This window comes from Grammomys surdaster, unplaced genomic scaffold (genome assembly GCF_004785775.1).
Source record: "Grammomys surdaster isolate TR1022 unplaced genomic scaffold, NIH_TR_1.0 102177, whole genome shotgun sequence".
NCBI lineage: Eukaryota > Metazoa > Chordata > Mammalia > Rodentia > Muridae > Grammomys > Grammomys surdaster.
In genome coordinates this window covers 1-26765 of record NW_021608540.1, presented here as the reverse complement: position 1 = coordinate 26765, position 26765 = coordinate 1, and the positions used below count along the sequence as shown (strand labels likewise).

At 47.9% G+C, this 26765-nt stretch overlaps 1 long non-coding RNA gene across 1 annotated transcript; it reads left to right on the top strand.

Annotated features, from left to right (window-relative positions):
* The first annotated feature begins 485 nt into the window (after positions 1-485).
* LOC114635388 lies at positions 486-23560 on the top strand. The gene is made up of 3 exons (XR_003713461.1): positions 486-641; positions 16090-16092; positions 22918-23560. It is a non-coding gene; the product is annotated as an uncharacterized LOC114635388 (long non-coding RNA).
* Positions 23561-26765: the final 3205 nt, after the last annotated feature.

The window sequence follows — 26765 nt, the reverse complement described above, 5'->3', positions numbered from 1 at the left end:
GGGGGAAAGTATCACCAGACCAGCTTGTCTTCTCTGATCTAGATGACAGTGACAGCCAGCAGATCAGCCAGCTTAGCATGGGAGGTTTTACTGTTAATGTTTGGGTGGCAGCTCAAGCCAGGAAAGGTTAGCTTATTTCACCTAAGATCACATGACTAAGACCAGTGGAGCAGTAGAGGAAGGAGAGACCCTCAGAACAGATGATAGCTCTGTTTTGTTTGGTTGGTTTTGTTTGGTTGGTTTTGTTTGGTTCTTTGCTTTTCAAGACAGGGTTTCTCTGTGTAGTTCTGGCTGTCCTGGAACTTGCTCTGTAGACCAGGCTGGCCTGGAACTCACAGAGATCCTCCTGTCTCTGCCTAGCTTCCCCCCCAGTCCCCCCATGTGCTGGGATTAAAGGCCTGCGCCACCACTGTCTGGCTGATGATAGCTCTTTTACACTCAGACTTTTTACCTTTATTTTCTGTGGTACTGATGATCAAATTTAGATCCTCAAGGCAGTTAAGCATTCACCACAATCCTCTCATGCTGAGTCAGGGTCTTGTTAAACTGGCTGTGGACTCATTCTGAAATCCAGGCAAACCTTTTGAATTTGTAATTCTCCTGAGTAGCTGTGATTACAGGCCTGTCCCACTACAGCTGCTGTCCTTCCTCCTCCTCCTCCTCCTCCTCCTCCTCCTCCTCCTCCTCTTCCTCCTTCTCACGTGATTAGAGGTGGTTGCTGAGGTGAGAGGCATGTGAGAGTGGCTTTGGAAAGGCCTTCCTGTATAATCTTCTTGCGTGGTGCTGAGCATGAAGCTTGGCGCTAATGTGTTCTGTCCTATCCTCTACCGCTGAGCCACACTCCAGCTGCTGACTGCTTTCTGATACATTCTGGGTGTTGTGAATTACCTGATTTTTAACAGAAATTGGGTGGGAGAAATGGCTGAGTTGGCAAAGTGTGTGAGGCTCTGAGTTCAGATCCTAAGAAAACCTTCTAAAGCCCAGGCTCAGCTGTTACCCCAGTGCTTCTACAGTGAGGTGAGAACAGGAGAGGCCTCAGAAGGTCATGAGCCTGCAGCCTGGTGAACGCAGAACTAAACAGCTTCTAACCTCCATGTGTCCACTGTGGCACACTGTAACGGTGCTTGTGCACACACACTTACACACCACACCGCAAAATAAGTCTTTATAGACAGCAGCTTCTGCTAACTACTCTCTGCCTCCAGCTCACTCTAGGCGTGCTGGATTGTAAGTACACGCTTCCACACCTGACTTTTTACCTTGGGTTCTAAGGATCAAATTCAGAGCATTAGGTTCGCATGACACATGTTTTACCCACTGACCCAGTTCCCCAGCTCCTAGGTTTTAAAAGACTTTTCAGTGATGTGAAAGTATCGATTGGAATTTTTAATTGTATTTCAGATTTTGAATTTATGTCACTTCCCAAATTACCTGTGTGTGACAGGATCTTCCTCTCATGGTGCTAGGCACTGCAAGACATGGCTTGTTCTGGCCAGGCTCCTGCTGTTAGACGACTGTAGGGAGTGTGTTTTTACAGCCACACCACACTGCTGCCACTACTGCCAGCCAGCCTGTGGCCACCACTCTCCAGTCAGGGAAAAAGGGTAGGCTAAGTAAGGAGGCTGCACTCCTGTGGCTTGCACATAGCAGATTGCCCACAGCAGTGAGGCATGTAGAAAAGAACTGGCTAGAAAAGCCACACAAAGTGTGCCTGCTACCGGAGGCGTGAAGAGGCTCATCTCCCCAGGTCTGGTACTGTGGTACTTGGTGAATCGAGAAGCTATCAGAAGTTCAGTGACTGATCTACAAACTCCCAGCATCTGGTGTAAGAAATCATTCAGGATCTGGGCAGTGGTGGTGTATGACTTTAATCCCAGCACTTGGGAGGTAGCAGCAGGTGGATTTCTGAGTTCAAGGCTAGCCTGGTCTATAGAGTGAGTTCCAGGACAGCCAGGGCTACACAGAGAAACCCTGTCTTGAAAAACAAACAAACAAACAAACAAACAAACAAAAAAACCAAAAAAAAAAAAGAATAAAATTAAAAAAAAAAAAGAAAGAAATCATTCAGGACTTCAAAGCCAGTTGTACTTCCTAAGTGTAACTATTAGTGTTTTGCAGATAAAATGGAGGAGGTGAGGGCTGTCTGGCTGAGCCTCTTTGTAGGTACCAGCCTCTGTCTCTGTTTCAAACCTGTAACTATTATTCCGAAAGATACCCAGCTACCATATAGGCGGAGAATAAGCTTAAGAATCCACAGTAGGGGACTGAAGAGATGGCTCGATAGTGACGACCCCCTGTTGCTCTTGCGGAGAACCTGGGTCTGGTTTCCAGCACCCACAGGGTGGCTAACAGCCATCTATGACTCGAAGTCCAGGGGGTTGTGTATACCCTCTTCTTACTTAAGGGCACTGGACAAGTGTGGGGTACACACCTGCATGCAGGCAAGACACTCAAATGCATTAAATAAAATAATCACATTTTGGAAAAAGAAAAAAAGAGGGTGATGGTTCGCCATAGCTTCTCTTTTTCTCTCTGTCACATTCCGTGTGTATCAGACTGTGTAAAGCACAAACATTGCCACTTAACTCGTTTTCAGTTATACTGCTTATGCAGGGTTGTGTAATCCTCGTTGCTGTTTTCAAAGCCTTTACCAACTTCTGCAGAAACACTACACCTATTAGGCAATAACTCACCGTGTCCTTCACTGCAGCTCCAACTTGCTTTCCCCGGATTTCCTTGCTCAAGATACTTCATGTAAATGGTATATGTCCTGTTGCGTTTGCCCTGCTTTGCTTAGTATGAGACAATCTCAATCAGTCTCTCTCTCTTTCTCATTATAATGATGGGGTTAAGGAGGTCAGAGAACAACTCTCTGGAATCAGTTCTCTTCCTCCACCTTTATGTGGGATCCAGTAATCAAACTCTGGTCACTGGGCTTGCGTGGCAAGAGCTATCTCTAACCCATATTGCAAACTTAGTAGACACAGATTTTCAGTGTTTATTAATATTGCATCAAGCATCAGGATTTTGTTGTCTTCTTAAGGCCGAGTATAGCACAAGTGATGGTTTGTGTATGTTTGGTCCAGGAAGTGACACTATTAGGAGGTGTTACCTTGTTGCAATAGGTGTGTCATGGTGGGCCTGGGCTTTAATATCCTCATCCTAACTGCCTGGAAATCAGTCTTCGGCTAGCTGCCTTCCGAACAAGAAGTGGAACTCTCAGCTCTTCCAGCTCCATGTTGCCTGGATGCTGCCATGCCCCTCCCTTGATGATAAAGGACTGAACCTCTGAACCTGTAAGCACCCAGCTCCTATTAAATAAATGTCATCCTTATAAGAGTTTCCGTGGTCATGGTTTCTGTTCACAGCAGTAAAACCCTAAGTAAGACAGCACACTGTGTGGATACCCCATGTACGTTTTCTGGATTTTTGTCACTGGGGATTGAATTTATGCTAAACTTGTGCTCTGCCACCAGCTTTCACCCCCACTGACTCAGACTCTCATGTCATTACCCGTTTATCCAGTGATGGACACCTTTTGACTATTGCTTGTGCGTGGCTTTAGTTCTTTTGGATACATACCCAGGAATGCAGTTGCTGTGTTTATACACTAATTCTGGGTTGGTGGGTTTTTGTTGTTGTTGTCTTTTAAAGGGGGTGAGGATATGGAGTCCAAGTTGGCCTTAAACTTGCTATTGTAGGCCAGGCAAGCTTCCGACTCACGACATTCCTGCCTCGGCCACCCAAGTACTGGGATCTAGGCATGCTATGCTTTCCATTTGATTTGATTTTTTTTTCTTTTTTTTTTTTGAGAACCAAACTGTTTGCCTCAGCAGCTGCACCATTTTATCATCCCACCAGAGATTCGTGAGGGTTCCAGTTTTTCTCCACGTCTTTGTCAACTTATATTCTCTCATCCCTCCCTTGCTTCCTTTCTTCCTTTTTTTTTTTAAGCTATGCCCACCCCTAATAGGTAAGTGTCTTATGGGTTTGATCATCGATTTTGAATATCTGTGCTTATTTGCTGTTTGTATATCTTATTTAGAGAGAAATGTCTGTTCAGGTCTTGGGCCGTGATTCTTTGAATCAGGTTGTCATTTGCTGGAGTAGTTAGTTGTGTATAGATTCTCGACAGTGAACCTTTATTGGATTTGAGATTTACTTATACTTTTCTCGCTCCTTAGGTCTTCTTTTTGTGGTGTCCTTTGGTCATGTCTTCTGATGTTCAAACATTTCTAAGTTTGGTGCATTCTAAGTTGCCTGCTTTTGATTGCATTTCTTGTGTGTTTGCTGCCATGTCTCCTCCACAGGTTCCTGTCTGTTCTTTAATTTGTTTTATGTGTATTAGAGTTTTATCCAAATGTGTATCTGTGCACCATGTCTGTGCCTGGGACCTCTAGAGTCCAGGTGAAAGCATCAGATTCCCTAGGGCTGGAGTTACAGGTGAGCTACCATGTGGGTGCTGGGAACTGAACTGGGGTCCTCTGGAAGAGCCATCTTTTCAGTCTGGGGTTTGTTTTTGTTTTTTGTTTTGTTAATTGCTTGTTTTTAGGCCAGATTAGCCTGGCCTGGAATTTGTGATGCTTTTGTCTTGTGTAGCACAGGCTATCCCAATTGCTATGACCCTTGGGACTCACATGATTAAAGGAGAGAACCACCTTGAATTTGTAATCTTTCTACCTCAACTCCCCAAGTCCTGAGATTACAGATGTGGACTACACACCTGACTTCTCTTATGTTTATCATCTTTTAAATATTGTGTGTGTGTTTACACATGTGGGACACCAGTGGAAGGTAAGAGAACAGCTTTTGGGATGTGGTTCTCTCCTTTCATCATATGGGTCCCAGAAACCTTGGTAGGAAATAATTGTACTTGCTCAACCCTCTCACTTCTTCTCTGAAGTTCTTTTTTTTTTTTTTTTTTTTTTTTCGTTTTTCGAGACAGGGTTTCTCTATGTAGCTCTGGCTGTCCTGGAACTAACTCTGTAGACCAGACTGGCCTCGAACTCAGAAATTCGCCTGCCTCTGCCTCCCAAGTGCTGGGATTAAAGGCGTGCGCCACCACCGCCCGGCTTTTTTTTTTTTTTTTTTTTTTTTTAATTAGGATGAATGCCTTCAGGAAAATGTTATAGAATTAATATAATATGCCCTTCCGGTAAGAAATCACTCTGACTGCTTAGAGATTAATAAAGGAAAACCTTAACCTTTTTAATAACAGCACTCGACTGGTTCTGGCCTCCAACAAAAATTTTATTTATATAGGTCTTAGGCTTTTATACATTCCACATTCTCTGTCATCCCTAAATCTCTTCCAGTTTCTAACAAGCCTGTTTAGTACTACTCAATCTTGAATTATACTGGAGGCAGTGCTTTTTTAGCTAAATTCTACTTTGTATAACATAGTATCTCCTAAGCAAGTTTAGAAGATTGTTAGTAACATCAGTTTATTATACCCAGTGTTTCCTATGTCCGAAGAAGGAGTGTCTAATAACTTTGAGTTGGTTTTCCAGCCCACTGTGGCTTCTTGTACCACAAGGTAAGTGGGGAGACTGGGAGGAAGTGTGGACTGTCTGCTGTCTACAGATAAGACCCCAGGAGGCCCCTCCCTAGGGAGGAAGTGCACCACATTGTTAATTTCAGCCCTTTGATATGACAGTAGCCATTATGAGGCTGAGTGCTTTTCTTCTCCTGCACCAACCAGTGGGAGCCCTTTGACCTTTATGGCTGTCCTCCTTGATGGCCCCCAGCAGTTGGTGGCAGGTCCTTCAGTGGGCTCCTCCTGAGTGGATTGGTTTCTCCTGTTGTTTTGTCGTCCCCCCCCCCCCACACACAACTATAAGCTCATAAGCTAATGGTGCTAATGGTGCTGAGTTAGAAGTAGTCCTTAGATTGTGGGAAGTGAAGACAGACAAGATTTGGAATCATGTTGTTTCTGTGTATTAGGTACACAGGTTTGTACGTGAGACACACAGCTTTCTAAGTTTACAAAACACTCACTGGTAAGCCAACCTGCTGTGACAGGTTTGTGAGGGGCACAGCACAAGAGGCTCAGGTGCTGGATTGCCAGGGTCCTGGAGGGGAAATGATGGTGCCTGGAGTCTAGGGCCTGCAAGTCCTGTGGGGAGGTAGATGCCACTGAGTCATGGTGCTGCCTAAAGCAGCATCGTATGGTCAGCCAGCCCTGGGGGACAGCTGGAACATCCAAGTACAATGTATTGTACTCCTGCTTGGTGTCTGGGAAAGACAAGTTGGGTCTGAGGAAACTTCATAGAAAGAAACTTGAGTTGAACCATTGAGTGGGAGGTGAGCCATGGTCTTCAGGGGGGCTGGAAAGGAGAGTCTTCTAGGGGAGCAGTTCAGAGGCACAGAGGTGACAACAGAGGCACTGGAGGATTTGATAGAAAGTACTTTGCAGTGGTTGAGGCAGGGACACAGTTTGGCCCTGAAAGTGCTGGGTGATTGGTGTCCTTATCTTGCTAGAGCCAGGATCCATGATTTCTAATTAGGAGAGCAGCCATCCGGGGCCACTTTCCTCTGCTGTAAGTGAACCTTTTTTCTTCATTTCTTCTCTCTCCCTCTCTCTTTTTTTTTCTTATGTTTTGTTTTGGCATTCTTCCAGAAGTTTCTGTCTAAATGGGTAGGTGAGCTGTATCCAGGCTGTGTGGATGGATCCCTGTGGCTCCCTTTGGTGCTGTCCAGCAGGGCAGTATGAGGCCACTTTGCCCTCTTTTGATCCCTTTCTTCCTTAATGTCCAAATGTAGTCACTGTAAAAGTGATTAACGTGGCACAAGCACTCATGGCTGTTGGCTTTCTGGAGTGTCGGGCCAGAACCTGCTGTATTTTGCTTCCATGACATGGAGACAGATCGGTGGTGTTCTGCCTACCTCTAAGAGTTGGATATGACCTTGGAACCAAGAGCTGATTGACAGCTTGTAGACTCATCAATAGCTCTAGACTAGCAGCTGTAGGGACTAGAGCAGGGCTGTGTAGTAGAACTTTATGTAGTGAGGATTACCTGTAGTCTCCACTGTCCTGACCCGTAGCCACAAGCTCCACATAGCTTTAGCCCTTGGGATGTGGCTAGTGTGAAATTTAGTTTTAGTTAATTCACTCTTAAATAGCCACCTGCAACTCCGGAGTACCTTATCAAATTCCTGGGTACCTTATGAAACAGCACATCTCTTAGGCCCTAGCTCAGTGCATAAGAACCATATTTCTACCTGAATCCCCTTTTCTAGGATTTAAGGGAAGATAGTAAGTAGAATCCCAGAGGACACTCCCCCCTCCATCTACCCCCGTGGCAGGAGACTTGAACTTCCAGAACCACCAGCACATAACAATCTCATGCCTCCTGCGTGTACACCCTGAGAGTGGAGGGCTGTGGCTGTGAAGACACAGTACACAGAGAGAGGACAGTGCCACGGTAGAAAGCACCTTCTGACCTGTGGGGAGCAAGATGGGACCCTGGCCAGTGTGTCGGGCTGTGAAAGGAGCAGGAGAGACATCAGTTAAGGGAGGAGAGGGAGTACAGAACAGCATGTACTGTGTGCAGAGTCACACTGCTCCATGTCCTGCCTTTGCTTCAGCAAGATGTCTCTACCCCCATCCTACGTGGCCACATCCTCATGCCCAACAGCCTGGTTGCAAAGACAGCCTAGCCCAGGAGCTTGTCCTGGGCTGACAACCTTGTGCATACTGGCAGTCATATCATTTGCATAGCCATTTATGTCAACACCGCACCTCGTATTCAGTCCTAGGTTAGATGTTAGTTCACTCCTATTCACCAGACCTTGACATCTAAGGCTTAAGGAACTTGTCACAGGGATGCTTTGAGTTACTGCTATTCGTGCACTGTACCTTAGGACCTGGCCTCATTTCTTCCATTCTTCACCTCCAGTGCCTAGGGATCTGCAGTCCCCATGAAGGAACCTCCTGTGCTTGTGATCAGAGACTATTGACGTCTGCCTGCTGTAGCACTGGCCTGGTGGTGTAGCAGAGATAGCATTGGTATCAGTGCCAGGCATACTGGGCTTAAACCTCAGCTCTGTTCATCCTAGCTCTGAGATCTTGAGCCAATCTTTAAAGCTCTGCCCACCCTCCACCCCCTTATCTGTAAAATTGAGATGTGGCTTCTGCCTTCTTTGGTAGCTTTGTGATAAGAGACAATGAAAGCTACAACTGTCTGGTACAGGGCCTCTCATAAACACTGATATTTTTTTTTTTTTTTCCTTATCCTCTTGAAAGGAGGGAGGAGGCCCAGGTAGTTCTCCAGCCCTCTTAGCTAGGTGCTAGTTGGTGGAGCTGGCCTTGCTGTAGTGGAAACAAAGAGGTCATTCTCCAGACTTAGACTGTACTCATCTTTGACCTAGTTCCTTGAAGGTAGAGTTCATTGTGAGAACCACATGTTAATTAGAAAGAAAGTAAAGGTCTGGAGACATGGCTTAGTGGTTAAGAATAGTTCTGCTCCTGCAGCAGGCCAAAGTTCCATTCTTAAAACCCACATTGGTGGTTCACAACTGTCTGTAACTCTGGTTCTAGGGCATCTGGTAGCTTCTTCTGGCCTCCATGGGTATTGAACACACGTGCACATATCCCTCCCCAACACACACAATTTAAAAATAAACCTTTTTTAAAGAAAGAGCAAGAGAAAGGAAAGGAAAATGTAGCATGGTGGTATCTCATCTTTGTTCTTGCTAAGTCTGTCCTTTTCTGTGAGGTTCTCAGACCTGAGATTAAGGAGACAGAGAACCGTGTGGGTATCAGGTTTGGAGATCCATCTGTGAGGTTCTCAGACCTGAGATTAAGGAGACAGAGAACCGTGTGGGTATCGGGTTTGGGGATCTATCAGTATCTCTTGAGCCAGCGTTGATAGTTTGGATGAGTCACCCTTCCAAGGGTGTACATGTGTGAAAGCAAAACACCAGATGAGTCAGGTCAGTCCAGCCTGTGTGTCAGGATCATCTGTGGAGACAATTTGCAGCTCTTTCCTGGCCCTTCCTCCAGCCCCCTGTTCTAGTCTGGCACATACCCTGGACCCCTGGCATGTGTGTTCCCTAGGTGGCCCCAGAGCTGCATTTTTCTGGACTGTCTGATAGCTCCCTGGCATTTGGCTACTGGAAGTAAGATGGCTTCTTTCTCTGGAACAGTAGCTGCCCATCCTCACAGCAGCCATTACCAGCTGCATGCTAGCCATTGCATTACAATGCAGACAGACTCCCCACCTAGGGTTTCAGGGAGTGCTTTATACAGTCAGCAAGGGAAGGTGATAACTCAGGGCAACTGGCCATATTGTAAGAGAGACTGCATACTGCTTCCAGTCTTTAGGGATCCTCTGCCTCTGAGGTAGGGTGGGTGTGGGCCAAGGGGGGGAGCCTCTCAGGATAAGTAAGAACTAACTTGGCTTCTCTGAATAGTCACTGAAAGGCTGCAGTTGTAGCTAAGTTGGTAGAGCACTTGTCTAGCACAAAGTGCTAAAAGCCGTTTGAAGTTCCACATAAATCAGGTGTGGTAGCCCATCCAATCCCAGCACTGGGGAGATAGAGACAGGAGGATCGGATGGAGGAATGGTGCGTACATGGGTGCCACAGAGTCAGGTGAGGACTGGCAGGACTTGATGGTACGGGAGTGTGGCCCTTGGCTGTTTTTGGAGAATATATGGGAAAAGTGCCCAGGCTCTTGAGGTTCAGTACAGCACAGAGGTCAGAGCCCCACAAGGCAGCAAGTGTCCTTTCCACTTTGTGAAAGCGTGGCTGGCAGCAGCCTGTAAGAGCCACTGGTCCTCTCAGGACAGGTAGGACCATACTGAGGTGATACCCTTATAGGCTGATTCTGGGGTTGCTCTGATGGCAGTAACCTCATGTTCACCTATATCTGGCTTTTCACTCACCATTACATGTGAGCTGATGGGAGTTTAGTTCTTTTATTCATTTAGGGGCCTGGGCAGTGAGACAGGTCGTGTTTGTAGTTCCATCTCGCCCTGAACTTACCGTCTGGCCCAGGCCAGCCTCACAAGCAAGCTGGTCCTCCTGTATGAGGTGCCTGTGTAGTGAGCTCATGCTACTCGGGATTTCCACTTGGAGTGATGACGGAATAGTGCTATTCCCAGATTTTCTGGTGTTGCTATACAGCTATCTAGGCCAGCCTGGCCGCCCGCCAGACATTCTGTCTTGGCCTCTCGTTGTTGGGCTTATAGGCGTGTACTACCACACCCACTTTATTCCCAGCCTTGTGCCTGGAGTCTTAGGGTGCTAGCAAACGTACACATGGTTATATACGAAGAGGTGTAATTATAAGTCACAGAATATAGGGTGGATCCTGCCAGACAGCACACAATGGCAGCAGCACACAATCCATCAGCAGTGTGAGACTTCCTTCTAACACCTGAGGTAATTGGTCTCTTTCATGGTAGCTGTGAGGGAGGAAGTAAAGTGAGATCCTTTTCCTTTTGTGATTAAATAATAAAGTATCTTTCCATATGTTTGTGTGGCGGGCCTGGTGAGTCTTTTCTCTCCAGCCAACCTCCTTTTTCAGACAAGGTCTTACTGCATCTCCTTGGCTGGCTTAACACTCACTGTGTAGACTTTGCTGGCTTTGAACTTGAGGGATCCCCGTGGTTCTGCCCTCCAAGTGTGTATAGGTGTGCACTACTACACTGGTGCGCCCCTCCCCTTTTTCACCTGACACTTTTCCCTATTGATTCTAGAAATGAGGGGCAAGGTGTTTGTGTGGGTTTGGGCCCAGGACCTCTGGCATACTGGGCACACCGGGCATGCTGAGCAGTTCAGCGCTCTGCCACTGGGTACTGTCTTCAGCTGATGTCTAGGAACTCTTTTTTTTAAGAGTGAGTTTTATTATTTTTTAATTAAGTATAGTGTGTAGGTGTGTGCATGTGAGTGCAGAGGCCAGAGATGTTGGTTCCCCAGAGTCACAGGCAGTTATGAACTGTTGTGGGTGCTAGGAATCAAACTTGGGTCCTCTGGAAGATCAGCAAGTGCTCTTAATCACTGAGCTGTCTCCCCAGGCCCTGATTTCTAGGAATTCTTTTGAGTCCTTTGTTTTATATGTTCATGTGGCTATGTATGTATGTATGTATGTATGTACGTACGTATGTAGTATATGTGTGTATGTATGTGCATGTGTGTATGTATTTTGAGGCAAGGTCTTACTGTGTAGCCCTGAAGCTCAATGTATAGACCAGGCTGGCTTTAAACTCACAAGAGATCATCCTGCCTCTGCCTCCCAAATTCTAGAATTAAAAGCCTATAAAACCACACTGGGCTAAATAGGCTTTTTTCTCCTTTGAGATAAAATCTCATGCAATCCAGGTTTCCTCCTCTGAGTCCTAAAGATAACCTTGAATTTCTAATCCTCCTGCCTGTGCCTCCTGAGTTCTGGGATTATAGGTGTGGATAAATATACCCAGTTTGTGCAGGGCCATGGTTCAAATTCGTGGCCTTGCTTTGTGTGCTGGGCAAGCACTACCAGCTGAGCCCCACCTGTGCCCCTAGTCCTCAGGTTTTCATGGCATGTGCATGTATGTTTCTGTGTAGCCTGAGGTCAGCCTTGGGTGTTCTTCAATTTTGAAACAGAGCCTCTCATTAGGACCTGGAGCTCACTGACTAGGCTAGTCTGGCTGGCCAGTTAGCTCCAATGATCTGGTCATTGAACACAGGTCCTGGAGCATACCTGTTGTCCCAGCATTCCCAGCTAGGGGCAGGAGGATCAGGAGTCTTCAGTCAGTCATCCTCAGCCACACAGCTAAGTTGAAGCCAACCTGGGCTGCATGAAATCTTGTCTCCAAAAACTGAAATGCATTTTATGTAGTTAACTTATTATTTCCATGTGCACCTTGGACTCTCAAGGACACCTCTCCACAACCAACAGCTGGGACTGCCTCATGCTCCCAACTCATTCTTAATTCAAGTGTGCTTGAAAATACAGCAGAGTGTACTCCAGGCCCCCTCCGTGCAGTGCGTCTTGTACCTCACACTGCTCCAGCCCCAGCAACTGTATACCCCATCTCCCTACCTAGTGCCCTCTCACTCAGCACCTCCCTTCACCATACGCATACCCTGCCTATCCCAGACAGTCCCACCGTTACTCCTACCCCACACTTACACATCCAAATACATCCATAGCATATACAAATCTCCATGGATACCGCCTCCATACTCCTCCCTAAGTAACTGAGAGAGCCTGGCCTGGTAGTCAGGTCAATGTGTCTGTTTTGTGAGACTCTCCTCCTGGCTTCAGAGCCTCACCTTTGATCCTGGTGCCCAGGCCTCTCTGGGTTTTGTTTTCGGAGGAAGCAACAGCTCATACTCTTGAAAGAATTCCAAGAAGAAGAACAATTGTTTGAGTGCCAAAGCCCCTGGGGGAGTAGTAAGATCTACACTCACTGTTCTGATCCTGGGCTCAAAAGAACTGTTGTGTGTAGAGAGACAATGCTAGGGACTGGAGCAGAGCACACTTGTCCTTCAGACACTTCCAGCCCTCAGAGTTTTAGGGCAGCACAGTGGCTGGCTTCCCCATACCTGGCCAAGCTTTCCTGTCCTGGATCCTAGAACTGTGATAGGCGGGACCTTCCTCCATAGGAAGTGAGAGTGAGCATGTGCTGAGGTCAGTCTTGTAAAGGCTCACTGCCAGTGGGGTGTGGGGGATGTCATCACGTTTACTGTTGAGTGCTGCTGCGCATTGCACCAGGGGATCAAGGTCAGGAAGGCTTACCCTTACCTCAAGCAGGGGCAGGCTGTGCCCCACACACTAACCTAGTACACTACCCAGTGCTACATAGGTGTGCAGAGGCCATCAGCATCCTGGAGGGAGGGTGACGCTTACATGCCACAGCTACATGGAGGTGGAAGCTTCTGGACCAATACAAGCACATGTACCCCACATGCACCCCACCTTTTCTCATCAGTTGGCTTACAGGTTTTGTCCTGTTCTGGGGTCTTTGTCCTAGTCTGCATAACTCACAGTCCCTGGCTAGGGACTAGAAGATACTTGAGGGGTTGAATGGAAGACCTGGAAGAGAAAGAAAGACTTTAGGCCGAGGAGGGTCAAGAGCTGAGCAGGTGGAGTGGGTGCCTCTAGATTCAGGACGTGCCTCCCACCTCCGTGTCCCTTGCATGCTGTGACTCACTTTTCCTGGCTTGCACTCAGGTTCTCTGTATGTATGTAGAGTCTGTGCAGTTCTACCCTTGTCTCCACAGAGTGTACTCCAGGCCCCAGGATCAAAGGTGAGGCTCTGAAGCCAGGAGGAGAGTCTCACAAAACAGACACATTGACCTGACTACCAGGCCAGGCTCTCTCAGTTACTTAGGGAGGAGTATGGAGGCGGTATCCATGGGGATTTGTATATGCTAGGGATGTATTTGGATGTGTAAGGACAGGGGCAGGTCTTTTCCCTCTGACACGGAAGGGATGGGGTGTATATGCTGGAATACTTTTGGAGGTTTGCTTTTAAAGCTATGTTGTGTGCATATGCGTGTGCACATCCACATGGCGGTGGACAGCCTGCAGGACTTAGTTTTCTCTCCTGTCATATGGGATTAAACACAGTCTTGGCATAAGCACCTTTGCCCACTGGCCTTTTTTTGGTGTGGTGGAGACTGGTTGATGTGCAGTTGGCCTCACACCTTGAACTCCTGATCCTCTTGCCTGCTGAGATTACAGATGTGTGCCATTGAGCTTGGCCTTAAGTGGAGAGGCCTGTTAGTTACCTGGGGACAAGCATAGGAGAGTGCCACTATGAAGACAAAAGCAAGAGTGTGGACCTCTGCTGTCTCCATCCCTGGGGCTGGTACTTGTTGCTTTGATGTTTGTGTGTCGGCCACAGTGAAGGTCAGTCCAATCACAGACGTGCCCTCATGTCTCCTTCCTTCAGAGTTTGCTGTCACGTTGCAGTTGAAGAAATAGCACCTCTGAAAAACCAGAAACTCCCTCAGGTCCCACAGTAGACGGTTAGAGCTGCGTCACATCCTCTTGTGGCCTGGCTTGGCTTTCTCACCCTCTCAGCTGAGCACATGGATTAGGTAAGGATTACAGGCCTTCTCAAGTAGTCTCCCACAAATACATGTGCCAGTTCTGACTGTGCTTCAATGGCTTTAATTAGGATTTTATCACTTGTAGATCACACCAAAGAGGAGACAGCTGTCTTCCTGTCTCAGCCCGTGACACTGAGAAGCAGCTGATCAGAGCAGAGGTTAAAATAGCTTACAGTCTCCTAACAGTTTCAGAGCAACCTCTTAATTCCCTTGCCTGGGAATTAATGTGAATTTTGCTTTTCAGACTCAGGGTTCTGAGAGTGTTCTCACTGCAGTCTGCCTTCCCACTTGTCACAGGGTTGATTTGGCTGACCTGGTTAACTACGTGGGTATCCCTTCCTGCTGGAGAACAACCTTCCCAACAGAGTCAACTATGCTTTGGTGAAGGGTATATAGGCAGCCATGCTATAGGTATATAGCCCTCCCCAAATCTCCAGACAAGCCCAGAAACTCAGATGCCTGGTGTTGGGGCCTGTTTTGCACACGGTTCCATGTTAGAACAAAGCAATGATCCACAGGCTAGATACGGGTCTTAATTTATATCAGTGACTGGCCTTTGTGGTAGTCAAACTCGGAGAGCATGCTGGGATTACAGAGTACGGCACTGTCCTCCATTTGTGAGGTTGGCTCTAGACACAGAACTGTGCCCTTCCCACATCCTATGAAAGCAAGATGCCTTTTTGCCCTACACACTTCATTAGGACTTAGCTGTCAGTGGCCATATGCAGCCAAGCACTTTACTCCAAGCCACAGAAGTCAATGCTGGCTGATTTGAAAGGAAAACCAATTATTGTGTATATTTGTTTAGAGATTTATGTTTTACTGACCGTGGTGGCACTTGCTTTTTAACCCAGCACTCAAGGAGACAGAGGCAGGCAGAGCTCTGTGAGTTCAAGACCAGCCTGGTTTACAGGGTGAGTTCCAGGCTAACTAGGGCTACACAGTGAGACCTTATCTTTAAAGGAGGGGGGGGGAGGGTGGGTTCGATATGTAGTCTTGGCTAGTCTGGGAATCACTAATAGATCAGGTTGGCCTTGAACTTGAAGTCATAGTGATATGCTTGCCGCTGCTTCAGTTTTATTTTTCAGTTATGTTTATGCCCATGTTGCTGTGTATGGGTATATGTGTAGGTGCGTGCAGTTGCCCTCCAAAGCCAAAAAGGGCATTAGTTCCCCTAGAGCTGTAATTTCAGGCTGATATGGGTGCTGAGAACCAAATTCAGGTCCTTTGGAAGTAGTGTGAACTCTAACCACTGAGTCATCTTTTCAGCTCCAGTAAGTTTTTAAAAAGAGCTGCCATGGACGTCTGTAATCCCAGTACCTTTGGCAGCCCAGGTTAGCCTCCAACTCTCACCACTGAGGATGACCGTGATTTCCTGATCCTCCTGCCTCTGCCTTCCAAGTATATTACAGACACTTGGCCACCATTCCCAACTCTTGGAATCAATCTTGAATCCATTTCGTTACCACCAGAGAGGTGATCGAGCCCCCTCTCTGCAGGGTATCATTCCCGGTTCTCAGTCCTGTGTGGTATACAGGATCAGCAGCCAGTGACACTTTCCTACTACAAAGTTTGCAAGGAAAGTGGGTGTGGCTGTATTAGGCTAAGGTCTGTGCCACTAGTGGACCACTCCCTACTACAAGTGCAGGTGAGATAGATGGAAGTGAGGCCTCAAGTCTAACCTGGTTTCTGCACTTGTCTTGCTGCGTCCTTTATCTGAACCTACTGTAGCCCTTTAGACATTACATCACTTGCATGCTTTCTCGATTTCTTCTTGTCCTGCGTGCTCTGTATCCAGAGCCCACTGTGGTGACACAGTCGCCCTTAGACAGTTGGCCACTTCCTCTTCTGGTTCAGCTTTGTGAAGAGTTCTGACTTGGGTTTCTCAGCTAGTGTGCTAGAGTTAGGTCCCAAGAATGGGCAAGCCATTCAGCATGCTGGATCCTAGGTCTTGCTGGGAAGCTTCTGATTGGGTAGGTGCTGTTTATCATAGGTCCTCCTGGCTGCCGGGTGCAGTTCCTCCTGAGCTGGATAGTATTTGAGGCCGTTGCAGTGCCACAAGTTGGTGGTTGTATTTTCACTTCGTCTAAGAGTGGACCATGGCTGTGATTCTCTTGGTGTACAGAAAGAGACCCAAGCTGTGGCCGTGTGAGATTTTGAAAGTGTGATACAGTCGAGAAACATCAGTAAACAGGCTGACACAGCTTTTATTTGCTCTGAGTTATGAGTTAACAACTAGGTGCCTTAGTTGTCCTGAACCAGGTTGTTTGGATGGGACGACACTGGATCCCCGGTATGAACAGGGTCTGGAGAGCCTCGTGTCCACAGGTGAAGCATGACAGATATGCCAGTGGTTAAAAGGGCCCAGACAGACGGACTCTGAGGGACCCCTCTCTGCTATCCCGAGAGGCTCTCCTACCCACACTGAGCCTGTTACTTAAGTGGCTTCAACAGTGACCTTTGGCCTTTCCTTCATGGCCCTTGTTAAATGCTCTTTATAAATACCATCTTTACATGGTTGCCACACGCTGTCTTTCCTCTTCAGCTGACCTCTGCATCCTGTCCAGCAGGGCCTTCCCGCTGCACCTGTTCCTCTGCCTGGATACAGGATTCAGTCTCATCACACCTGTTCATCCTGTGCCCCTAGAGGTCCTTGCCATGCCCATCGGCTCCAGGTGGTGGCTGCGGGCTTCATCCTCTGGTTCTCACCATACCAGGCCCCTGTGGCATTGGTGCCATATGGTGACTATACATTTACTGTCTCCTCAACTGCCCCCAGCTCCCTGAGGGCAGCAAGTTCACCTCAGTTCCTGTCACCCTTGCTAGATGACAAGGCTTACACACAAGGGTTTGGGAGTTGGCTGGGCTGAGATTTTTCTTCAAGAAAAGCAGACTTGCCTTTTGGACAAATCCAATGGTTATTTAAAGGCCAAAGTGATTGAAGGCTTTTAGCCAGCTCAGCTGGGCAGACATGGCTCGGCAGGCCTTGCCCTTCCCTTTTCCCATTCCTTCCTCCTTGCTGAACTGTTAGATTACATTCCTAAAGCTAGCCACCAAGATCTGTTCCCTTATTTGGCCACTTTCTCCCCTAAAGCTGACCACCAAGGTCCAGCTATTAAAGTACTGAAGGTGGGCAGTCAGAGCCCCATTCTGTTGCCCTAATTAACCTGGCCAATCAAAATGAAAACGTCTCCTCCTATCACAGGTTCTTCTCCCTTTAGAAAGCATCCTTTGCCAGTGGGCCATGTGTTCTCTTTAGCCAGAGGCAGCCCTTTGTCCCTTTGGAACAATACTCCATTCTCCTTCTCCCTTGTCCTCTATCTCCTGTCTTTGTTTCTTACTCCTTGCCCTTTGTCTCTCTGGGGCAGACAATCTCCTTTGTGCTGAGAACTTGGTCTTGGTGTGTCCTGTTCCAACTCTAATCCTTTTGGTGATATTAGCAGTTTGAACTTCGTGGGGCTCATGAAGTCAGACAATGGCATTGCCACAGTCACGCGGGTGTGAGCTTCTGGAGCTTTGTCAGTGGTCTGTAGAGAGAATAAAGGTGGGATTTTAGTTAGTATTAGACTTGGAAGAAGCTGGATGCCACCAAGAGCCCTATGTCCTAGCTATGGCATTGGCCAGTGGGGGTGACACCACTCGTGTGTAAGGTTAGAGGTCAACCTATTTTAAGAAAGTCAGTTCTCACCCCCAGCAGTGATAGCACACACCTTTAATCCCAGCACTCAGGGGTGGTTTGGTGCTGCTATGTATTCAAATGCCAAATATTGGGCCCTAAGGTCTGATTGCCCCCCAAGAAGGTCATCAGGTACACCAATGATGTTATGTAAACCTTGCTCCCAAATGATCCCAGATTGGTTAATAAAGATGCCTGTATCATGGGCTGGGCAGAAGTGAGGGAGTAGAGCAAAGGTTCCCAGGCTTGGGACCAAGAAGGAAGGAGGTGGGCAGGTGGCTCTTGAGCTCATGGACACAAATGCTGGCCTGATAGAGTAGGAGGGACCTAGGCAGAACATGGCAAGTGATATCTCGGGGATTACCACAGGCAAATAGACAAACTAGCATAGAGGGTTGGTATCTGCCCAGCTCTAGAGCTTTAAGGCTTGTTATAAGTCTGAAGGTGTCTGTGTCTTTTATCTGGGAACAGTGACAGTGTGAAGTGGAGTAGAAACCCCTAGTAGATATTTAAAGACAGCAAGGGGGTGTAGCAGCCTCCAAAATAATAAGAACCTCCGCAGATAGGTCTCTGCGTTCAAGACCAGCCTAGTCTACAAAGTGAGCTCCAGAACAGCCAGAGCTACACAGAGTAACCCTTGTAAAAGTCAGTTCTCCCCTCCCTGGGATCTAGGGATTGAACTCAAGTCAGGAGATTTGTATGGCAAGTTTCTTTTACCTCCTGAGTTCATCACGCCCTGTTTCTTGTTTGTTTCTCTTGTTTTGTCTTGAGTTGGGGTCTCTTGTAGCTGAGAATGACTTTGAACTCTTGATGCCCCTGCTCTGCCTCCCTGTTTCTGAGATTTCAGGCATGTACCACTCAGGCCTGATTGATATGGTACTTGGTATCAAACTTAGGGCTTCTTCCTTGCTAGAAGTAACTGATTTACAACCTGTTTAAGCAAGCAAGCAAGCAAACAAACAAACACCAGTTTATTATTTAGAAGGGGACTTGTACCACTACTTCATGCATATGGAGGTCAAGGGGCAACTCATGCAAATGGGCTATATATAGCTTTGCTGCATATATTCTTCTGTGAATCCTGCTTCAACAGTTGATTGAGCCCAGGTCAGAGGTCCTGTTGATGTTGATGCCTGTGTTGTCTGACCAGAGTGGAAGCTGTTGGTAGCTGTCAAGGAGGAACCCAGAAATGGTACAAATAAGCAGGGCTGGCTTGGATGTGTGTGGGAGGTGGAAGGGTGTCTTCTGCAGGGCCATGAGGTTTCTGGGTTCTTGCTTATTATTTGCCTAAGATCCCAGGGTGGTGAGGACTGGGTAGATGGAGCTCTCTCCTGGCTCAGCCACTGCATCCTAGTCACCAGCTGGGGCTTGTGCTTTTCCAGCCTGGCCTAGCAGTTGCCTAAGGCCATCAGGAACAGAGATTCTGGGTGGCTGCACCAGGCTCACAACTGATGATCAGTTGACTCTTCCCTAGCAGTTTACCGTGAAGTCCTGGAAGATGTTCCAGGCACCTTCCTATAGTGACAACTTTGGAATTTTGGTTTATTTAAAAAACACAGAACTATTATAAGAATACATTTTTTTTTGTTTTGTTTTTTCGAGACAGGGTTTCTCTGTGTAGCCCTGGCTGTCCTGGAACTCACTCTGTAGACCAGGCTGGCTCCGAACTCAGAAATCCGCCTGCCTCTGCCTCCCAAGTGCTGGGATTAAAGGCGTGTGCCACCACCGCCCAGCTGCATTTTTGTTTTAATCCAGTTGTGGGATATGGGGCTGCTTCAGATTGTCCACAGCAGCAGACTATGATTTGCCTAGTGCTCTAGCAGGGGCATGATTTTGCCAACAGCAAATAGTTTTTTGGGATTGTGTGATGGTGCAAATTCTGGGAACTTTTCAGAGGGTATATAAATGCTACGGCCCTGAGAGGTAAGATGAGTCGTTGGCTGTTGGTCACGGTTTGTTAAGTAGTCCTGCACAAAGAAGAGACAAGAAATTAGATATCCTGATGACGAAGATTGAACCTGCCCCAAGGAACTTGACACCCCAGTCATCAGGAAGTAGTTTAACAATGACATCACCTCCTTTCCTTTCTGTCCTTTTTTCTCTAATAGCTGGTGTTAGGGGGTTGAAATGGTTGGGAAAAGGGTGGAGAAGGGTGGAAGAAAGAAGAACTCAAAAAGTAGCCAAGACCAGCTACAGCTTCCATAGGAAGCTGGCACACACTCTAGAAGTCTTGCACCCTGCTGCCGCCTCGGGACTGTGTGGTTGGCTGAGAGTGGGTGAGGCAGTCAGGAGCTCTGCTCTGCAGGTGAGGCAGCTCTTCCCCTCAAAGAAAAGAGGGAAGTGAGGCCAGGTGGGAAGGTGGGGGAAATGACCTCACTGTGTAGCATCAGTTAGCATCTTAGCTGAAAATGCTCAGTGAATAATGAGCCCTGCATAATAGAGGTGTTTCTGCTAATTTAGGGAACCAGGTCTGCTGTGTCTGTTGCTGTGCACAGTCAGATTACAAAGGGATGCTGGTGTGTGCAAGCCTCAGTCAACCCTGTCTGTGCCCCTGCAATGCTGGGGTTAGGGGTGTCCTAAGACACTGACTAGGCTTTTGAGGTCTGTTCCCCAGTCAGGGTCAGAAACAGTTTAGGGTTAGCATGGCCAAGACAGTGAGTCCCTTGTGTTAGGATTTGCTAGCTGCTTTTGTTGGTTGGTAAATTTTTGACAACAGAAGTAAAATGGAAAGATATTACTCACAGTTGTGCTGGGCAGTTCCACTCCATCAAGTCTTAGTCTTTTCTAAGTGTAGTGTTGCCATGGTAGCAACCTTGGCCCTGTAGTTAGTGTGGGGCTCAGCTGTGCCCTCACATTCTCGAGTCTGTTTCACGGAGCGGCTGGCCCTCTGGACTATGCCCAGCAGGCTGAACTACGTCATAGTTCCAATTATCCCTTGTGACGGACACTGTTCTGAATACCTCGCCTGAATTGTTCTGGTTACTCTGGTTACTTTGATTTTTTTGAACTAGAGTTTCTGGCCTAAAAATGGTTGTGTTTGGGACTTTTGGTAGTTGGTGTCTATCACTCTAGAATCGTATCAGAAGCCCACTCAACCCTGTGATGTGTTGTAAGAGTGCTTTAGAGTCTAATAGAGAGACCAGGCATGGTCAGTATCTGTGAGTTCAAGGCCATTGTGGTCTATGTCGGGAGTTCCAGGTCAGTTAGGAATATATGCTGGGGGAGGGAGAAAGGGAGGGAGAAAGGGAGGGAGAAAGAGAGAGAGAGAGAGAGAGAGAGAGAGAGAGAGAGAGAGAGAGAGAGAGACCGAGACCAACTGACTGAGACTAGCTATGTGCCATGATGTCAGGGCAAGAACTGGGCCAGAGCAAGGAGTAGACATTCAGAGGAGCAGCTTGAAGGCCACCCCCCACCCATTGGGGTTCTGGCAACCTCAGGCCATGTGATTCTGGATGTGTTACTTAATTACACTGTGCCTCTGATTTGCTCATCCACAAAAACAGGAAGGAATGCTGACCTTATAAAATGTTTGCAGTGGTTAATTGGATAAAATTGATTATGTTCAGTAATGTCAGTATTATTCAGTTTCAGCAAGTTGCCTATAAAATATTGTCTCTCACAAGTAGGAAAAGCAGGACATAAGTGAATGTTTGCATCCAGCTCTCAGAAGAGCTCACCTCCTAGTCATTGGGACCCTAGTGTAACACTTTTTTTTTATTGCCTCTACTTAAGTTTTCTCTCTCCTGTTCTCTCCAAAAGTGGGCAAGATTGAGCTGGGATGTGGCTCAGTTGGTAGAGTCTGTTGTTCCAGTAATTCAGCTGGCTGTTAGCTCTCTTGAGTTTTATTGAACCAGAGGTGTTGGGTGGGTGGTGGTAAGGGAACAGCTGACTCCTGAGGAAAAATACCACAAGAGTCAGATATGAGCCTGGTCCATCACTTTTGGGCAGCAGGATTTGGACCTTGCCAGGATGCCAGTAGGCGTTCCCACAGTAGGTATCATGGAGCAGAAGGCTTGCATTGGATGGTGGACCTGGTCCCCTTTACTTAAACCTCAAGTAAGGTACCACCAGGGCCACCTGTCCCAAAAAGGGTCCTGCAGTTTGCTTACAACCCCACCATGGGTGAGGACTGATATCAGGATTTGCCTGCCTCATGCCCGGTCTAAACCTGTGGTGTAGGCTTCCTGTATGCCTCAGTGCTCTCTATAGGGAGAAGCCAGACGGGAGTTGGAAGCCTCTTGGTTCTGGGCTGCCCAGGTGAAATGGCCTGGTCTAGCTCTCTGTAAAGGGAAAGGGGACTGTGGTTTCTGCTGTGTCCTCTGCCTAACCTTCTAGTTGGTTCCTTCCTGCTGCCACTGGTGAGGGTGAGCACTGGAAGGGACGTGTGCTCACTCAGCTGTACCAGTTGTTCCCTGTTCTGCCCTCCCTCTTTCCCCTCCTCCCTCTCATTCATTCTTCAACAGGGATGTGTACTTTGGAGCCTCTCCCCAGCCACCTAGAGAGCCATTGCCTCTTGTCATGCTGTCCATACCATCTCTTCCTGTTCTGGGTCCTTGTGTGGCGTTCCCCTTCTAATCCTACACTCTGAGAATCCAAGAGTTCTGGACTTTTCTCCAGAAAGCTGTAGGCCCTGGAGTCTGACCAGGTACCTAGCGCAAGGATCCCCATCCCACTTGAATTCTCAGTGTGTGCTAGTGCTTTTTCTCCTTGGCTCCCAGCTTGCAGTGCATGCAGTTCCTAGCGCCAGGGATCTGGCCAGTATCTGTGGACTTATAAAGGAAATATGCAGGAGGAGTTACCTGCCGCCTCCCTTACACTTGTGGCAGGATGCCCAGTTGTACTTCTGGAAAGAACAAGAGCTGATTTGGCCTGAGGCCAGCTCCCTATGTTCTTCCACCACACATAGGAAGGATATTGGTGATCCCAGGATCAAAGCCATGTGATGCCTGCAGGAGCTGCATTAGCCCGGCATGCTGTTGCCATGGTCTCAGTGGACAGTGGGGCTCTCTTTCCTATTGCTGAGGACATTTTGACCAGCATGGACCCCTCACAGCCTCTGCATACATGTCAAGCCTCAGCTCTATTCTGCTTGAAAGCCGCCACACCCTTTCTCTTTGTCCTCATAGCACTGCCACCTCCCTGTCCAAGGCACCTTCTCCCCCTCCTTCTTTGCCCCCCACGAGTCACTACTAGAGTCTCAGCCTCGCTGCCTCCTCCCAGTCTCTCTGCAGCCTGTCCTGCCTGCCTTCAGACCCAGTTCCAGCTCTTATCCTGGGCCTTATCTCCCACGTTCTTGCTGCTCTGCCAGCTGCCAGCCAGGCACTTTGTTCTCAATCTCTCTTTCTCTGTCCACAGGCCTCTACAGATGGCTGTACCCACAGGGCACTGTGGCTCTGGTTGTGGCCTACCTCTGGCCTTCCTTGTCACACTGTGAGCTCTGAGTGAGGGACCAGAAGACCCACGTCTGTGCCTCATGCCCGTATGGAGGCCAGAAGAAATGATCCCCTAGAAATGGAGTTTTGGATAGCTTTGAGCTACCTGTGGGTGCTGGGACTTGAACTGAAGTCCTCTTGAAGAACAGCCGGTGCTCTTCACTGCTGAGCCATCTCTCCGTCCCTTCCAAGGCGTCATCTAACATGCCCTAACATTTTCTCGTGCCCGTGAGGAAGCAGGCATTAGGACATACGGTGCCCTTCCTGTTCAGAGGTTAGCTGAGAGTATCACAAAGGCCTATGGGAATGAAAGCCCCCTGTGATGTCTGTAGATGTCAGCTGTCAGGACTGCAGCCCCGTGCCCAATCTACAGTCCTCTCCTCCTTGCTCTTCTGGGAGCTATCTGCCTGCCCACGCTGCAGGTTTCTCCTTTCTCCCTCATCTTTTCCTCTTGTAATAGTTTGATGATGTCACCATGACTATCTTTATTTCCAGAGATGAGGAAACCAAGGCCAGACTTGCCCAGGGCCACACAGTCAGTGCAGCCTGATTCCCACTGGGTTGTCAGCTAGAGCACACTTGCTCTATGAGTAGCAGGTGTCGGGCCTGAGGGTATAGACTAGTAAGACAGGTGCCTTCCCAGGATTTCACAGGCTGCTGTCAGAGTGGACCCTCAGACATGAGCTCTCAGCAGCAGCTAGGATTTACATTTGGAGACCCAGAAAGGGAAGCACAACAGTTCAGTGGGATCAGTCTGCCTAGAGAAGTCAGAGCCTTTTCTTGTGATCACCCTGCTCTCTCCCCCAGTCTCTGGGCAGTAAAGAGCCTGCAGTTTCTGGTCCCAAGCATGGTGCTGTTCAGTCCAGAGCTTATCATTCCATCTTTAGGGTGAGTCAGACGCCAGTGGCTGCCCTACCCTACTAAATGCCCTTATAACACAGCTCCCAGGGGCCACCGCACCCAACAGGAAGTACCTCCACCCCATCATGAGGTGGCCCTGGCTCTGAGGACAGGCAACAGGGTGCCGTTGTGGAACCTACCAGGCTTGCCCCAGCATTGCCAGCTTCTTCCTGCCCCTGCCTTGGGCACTGCATGGCCATCTGTCATTCTTTTTCCTTACTGCAACCTTGAATTAGAACCACAGAGACTCTTGCTGTCCTCTTAGGGGACTACAGTGTGGAGGTGTGTTGGGGATTTGAGGGATAGTATATGTGGGAAGGGAAGGATTTTGAGGCCTTGTTTTCTAATATCTTTCAAAGTTTATTTATTTTGGGGTGGGTTGTGAGGTTGGTATGTGCATGCTGCCATGTGTATATGGAAGTCAGAGGACACCTTGCAGGAGCTTGTTCTTTCCTCCCACTAAGCATTAAACTCAGGATGCCAGACTTGTCCATAAGCACCTTTACCCACTAAGCCATTTTCCTGGCTCAAAGCCTTGTTTTTCTTGATTGATACACAGGGGGCCGGTTCCTATGGAAATGTGGGCTGTCTATCTGTGCATTGAGAAGCAGTCTGTATTGAGAGCTCTTGCTGGGTCTCCAGCTGCCTCAGGAACAAATTAAGGGTGACAAGACATCCCATCAGCAGCTGGCATGCCTCTCTCCTAACCATCCCTGTTTCCCTTGACTGTCTCCTGGAAGTAAGAGCCCCAGGCTTCAAAAAGCTGAGTTTGTGGGACATCTCAGGAAGAAAGATGACCTTGTTCCTTGGCCACTCAATTTAGATCCTTCATCTTTGGGCCACTTGGCCCTGGGAACACTTCCTTTAACCTTAATCACACTTCAAACCCATACCCACAAGTAGCAGCAGGTTGGGGCAAGTCCAGGCTGGGAGCCGAGCTCTCGCCCAATTCTGACATTCTCTTCCCACAGTTCTGTCAGCATAAGCAGCAGTAGAGGAAGACCCTGTCACCCCTTCCTGACCTCCTTAGGCCCCAGCAGGGCCAGCCATGTGGGTCTGCCCTACAGGCCATGCTGGTTTTGCCAAGCAGTCACCACTCTTAGGAATGTTCTCTTTATCACTTGGTGTCCTGCCCCATGAGACATCAAGAATTGAGTTGAAGGGATGCTTTTCTCTCTGATTGCCAGTTCCCCAGATGTACAAAACCCAGCAAAGCCTCCTCACTGGGTCTGTTCCTTTGAGTACACTGGGGATCCTCGAAGTGTTGCCCCTTTTTTCCTTCATCCATGAGCTCAAGACAGACTGAGCAAACACCGGGAACTACGGGACAGCTATGCGCTCTTAGTAGCCTGGGGGAAAGGACAGCAAGAGAAAGTGTAGTGGTTTTTCCTCTCTTTCCCTCTCTTCTAAGCAGAGCCCAGGTAGTGGCTCTGCATTCAGACAGCCATGTGGACAGGGTACCAGTGCTTAGCTAGTGAAGGTGCCTTCCAGGAGGGGACCGAGGCCATTGTGAAAGTCAATGTCAAGTATGAGGAGTTCGGGTGGAGGCATCCCCAAAGCTCAGTAAAGCTCTAGCTAACAAAGAGAAAGGAAAAGCAGAGCAGGGTGGCAAAAGCCTCTGATCTGAGGACTCAGCAGGCAGGCAGTTTACACTTGAGCTACAACATATCATGACCCTGTTGTCTCCCTCCCCTACCCCACAGCCCTGAGACAGACAGGGATAGGTAAACTATAGTTACTAACATCGGTGACGTCACCACACGTCTCAGAGGTGCTAAAGGGAGGGGGATATTATAGGCTATTTTATGCCAGCAAATTAAGTAATTTAGATGAAATGTATGGTTGGTTTTGTTTTTTGACTCATGGAGAAATGAGCAGCGGGGAGAAGGATCATTCAGTAAATTGCTTGCTGCACAAAATGAAAGACCTTAGTTCAATCCACAGCACCCGTGTAAAAAACCAGACCTGGCTCGCAACATGGCTCCATTGGGGAAAGTCAGTTGTGACACCAGCTTGATTATTTACTTGAATTCGATCCTTGGGACCCAGATGGTTAAAGGAAAGAAGAGAGTCTCAAAAGATTTCTTCTGCATATGTGCATACCCAATAAATAAATGTAATTAGTACTGATAAATAAAACTAAAAAGCCAAGCATGCTCTTGTGTGCCTATGATCTCAGTGCTGTGGAAGCAGAGACAGTTGGCTACTTGAGCTCACTGGCTAGCAGCAATGCAACTGAGAGATGTTTCAATACAAAAGACTGACAGAGGCTGCCAAGATGAGTCAGCAGTTAGGAGCACTTACTGTTCTCTCAGAGGACCCAGACTTGATTCCTAGCACACATGGGGTGGTTCACAGCCATCTGTAACCCCATTTCCTGGAGATCCGAATTCTGCAGGCTCATGCACACTCATGGTGTATATACCTACACTTGGGTACATACATATATACATTAAATACATACATACATAAGTACATACATACATACATACATACATACATACTAAAGCAAAAACAAGAGCCCCCAAAGTGGATGACCCCTGAGGAATGATGCCCAAGGCTGACCTCCAGCCCTCACATAGCATATCTATACAAATTCATGTGCACTCAGACATACATAGCAAATACACAAAAAATCATTATTAAAATTGAACATCCTGATAGTCTAGTGTATCTCTATACACTAATTTGACATGTTAAGGAATGATGGT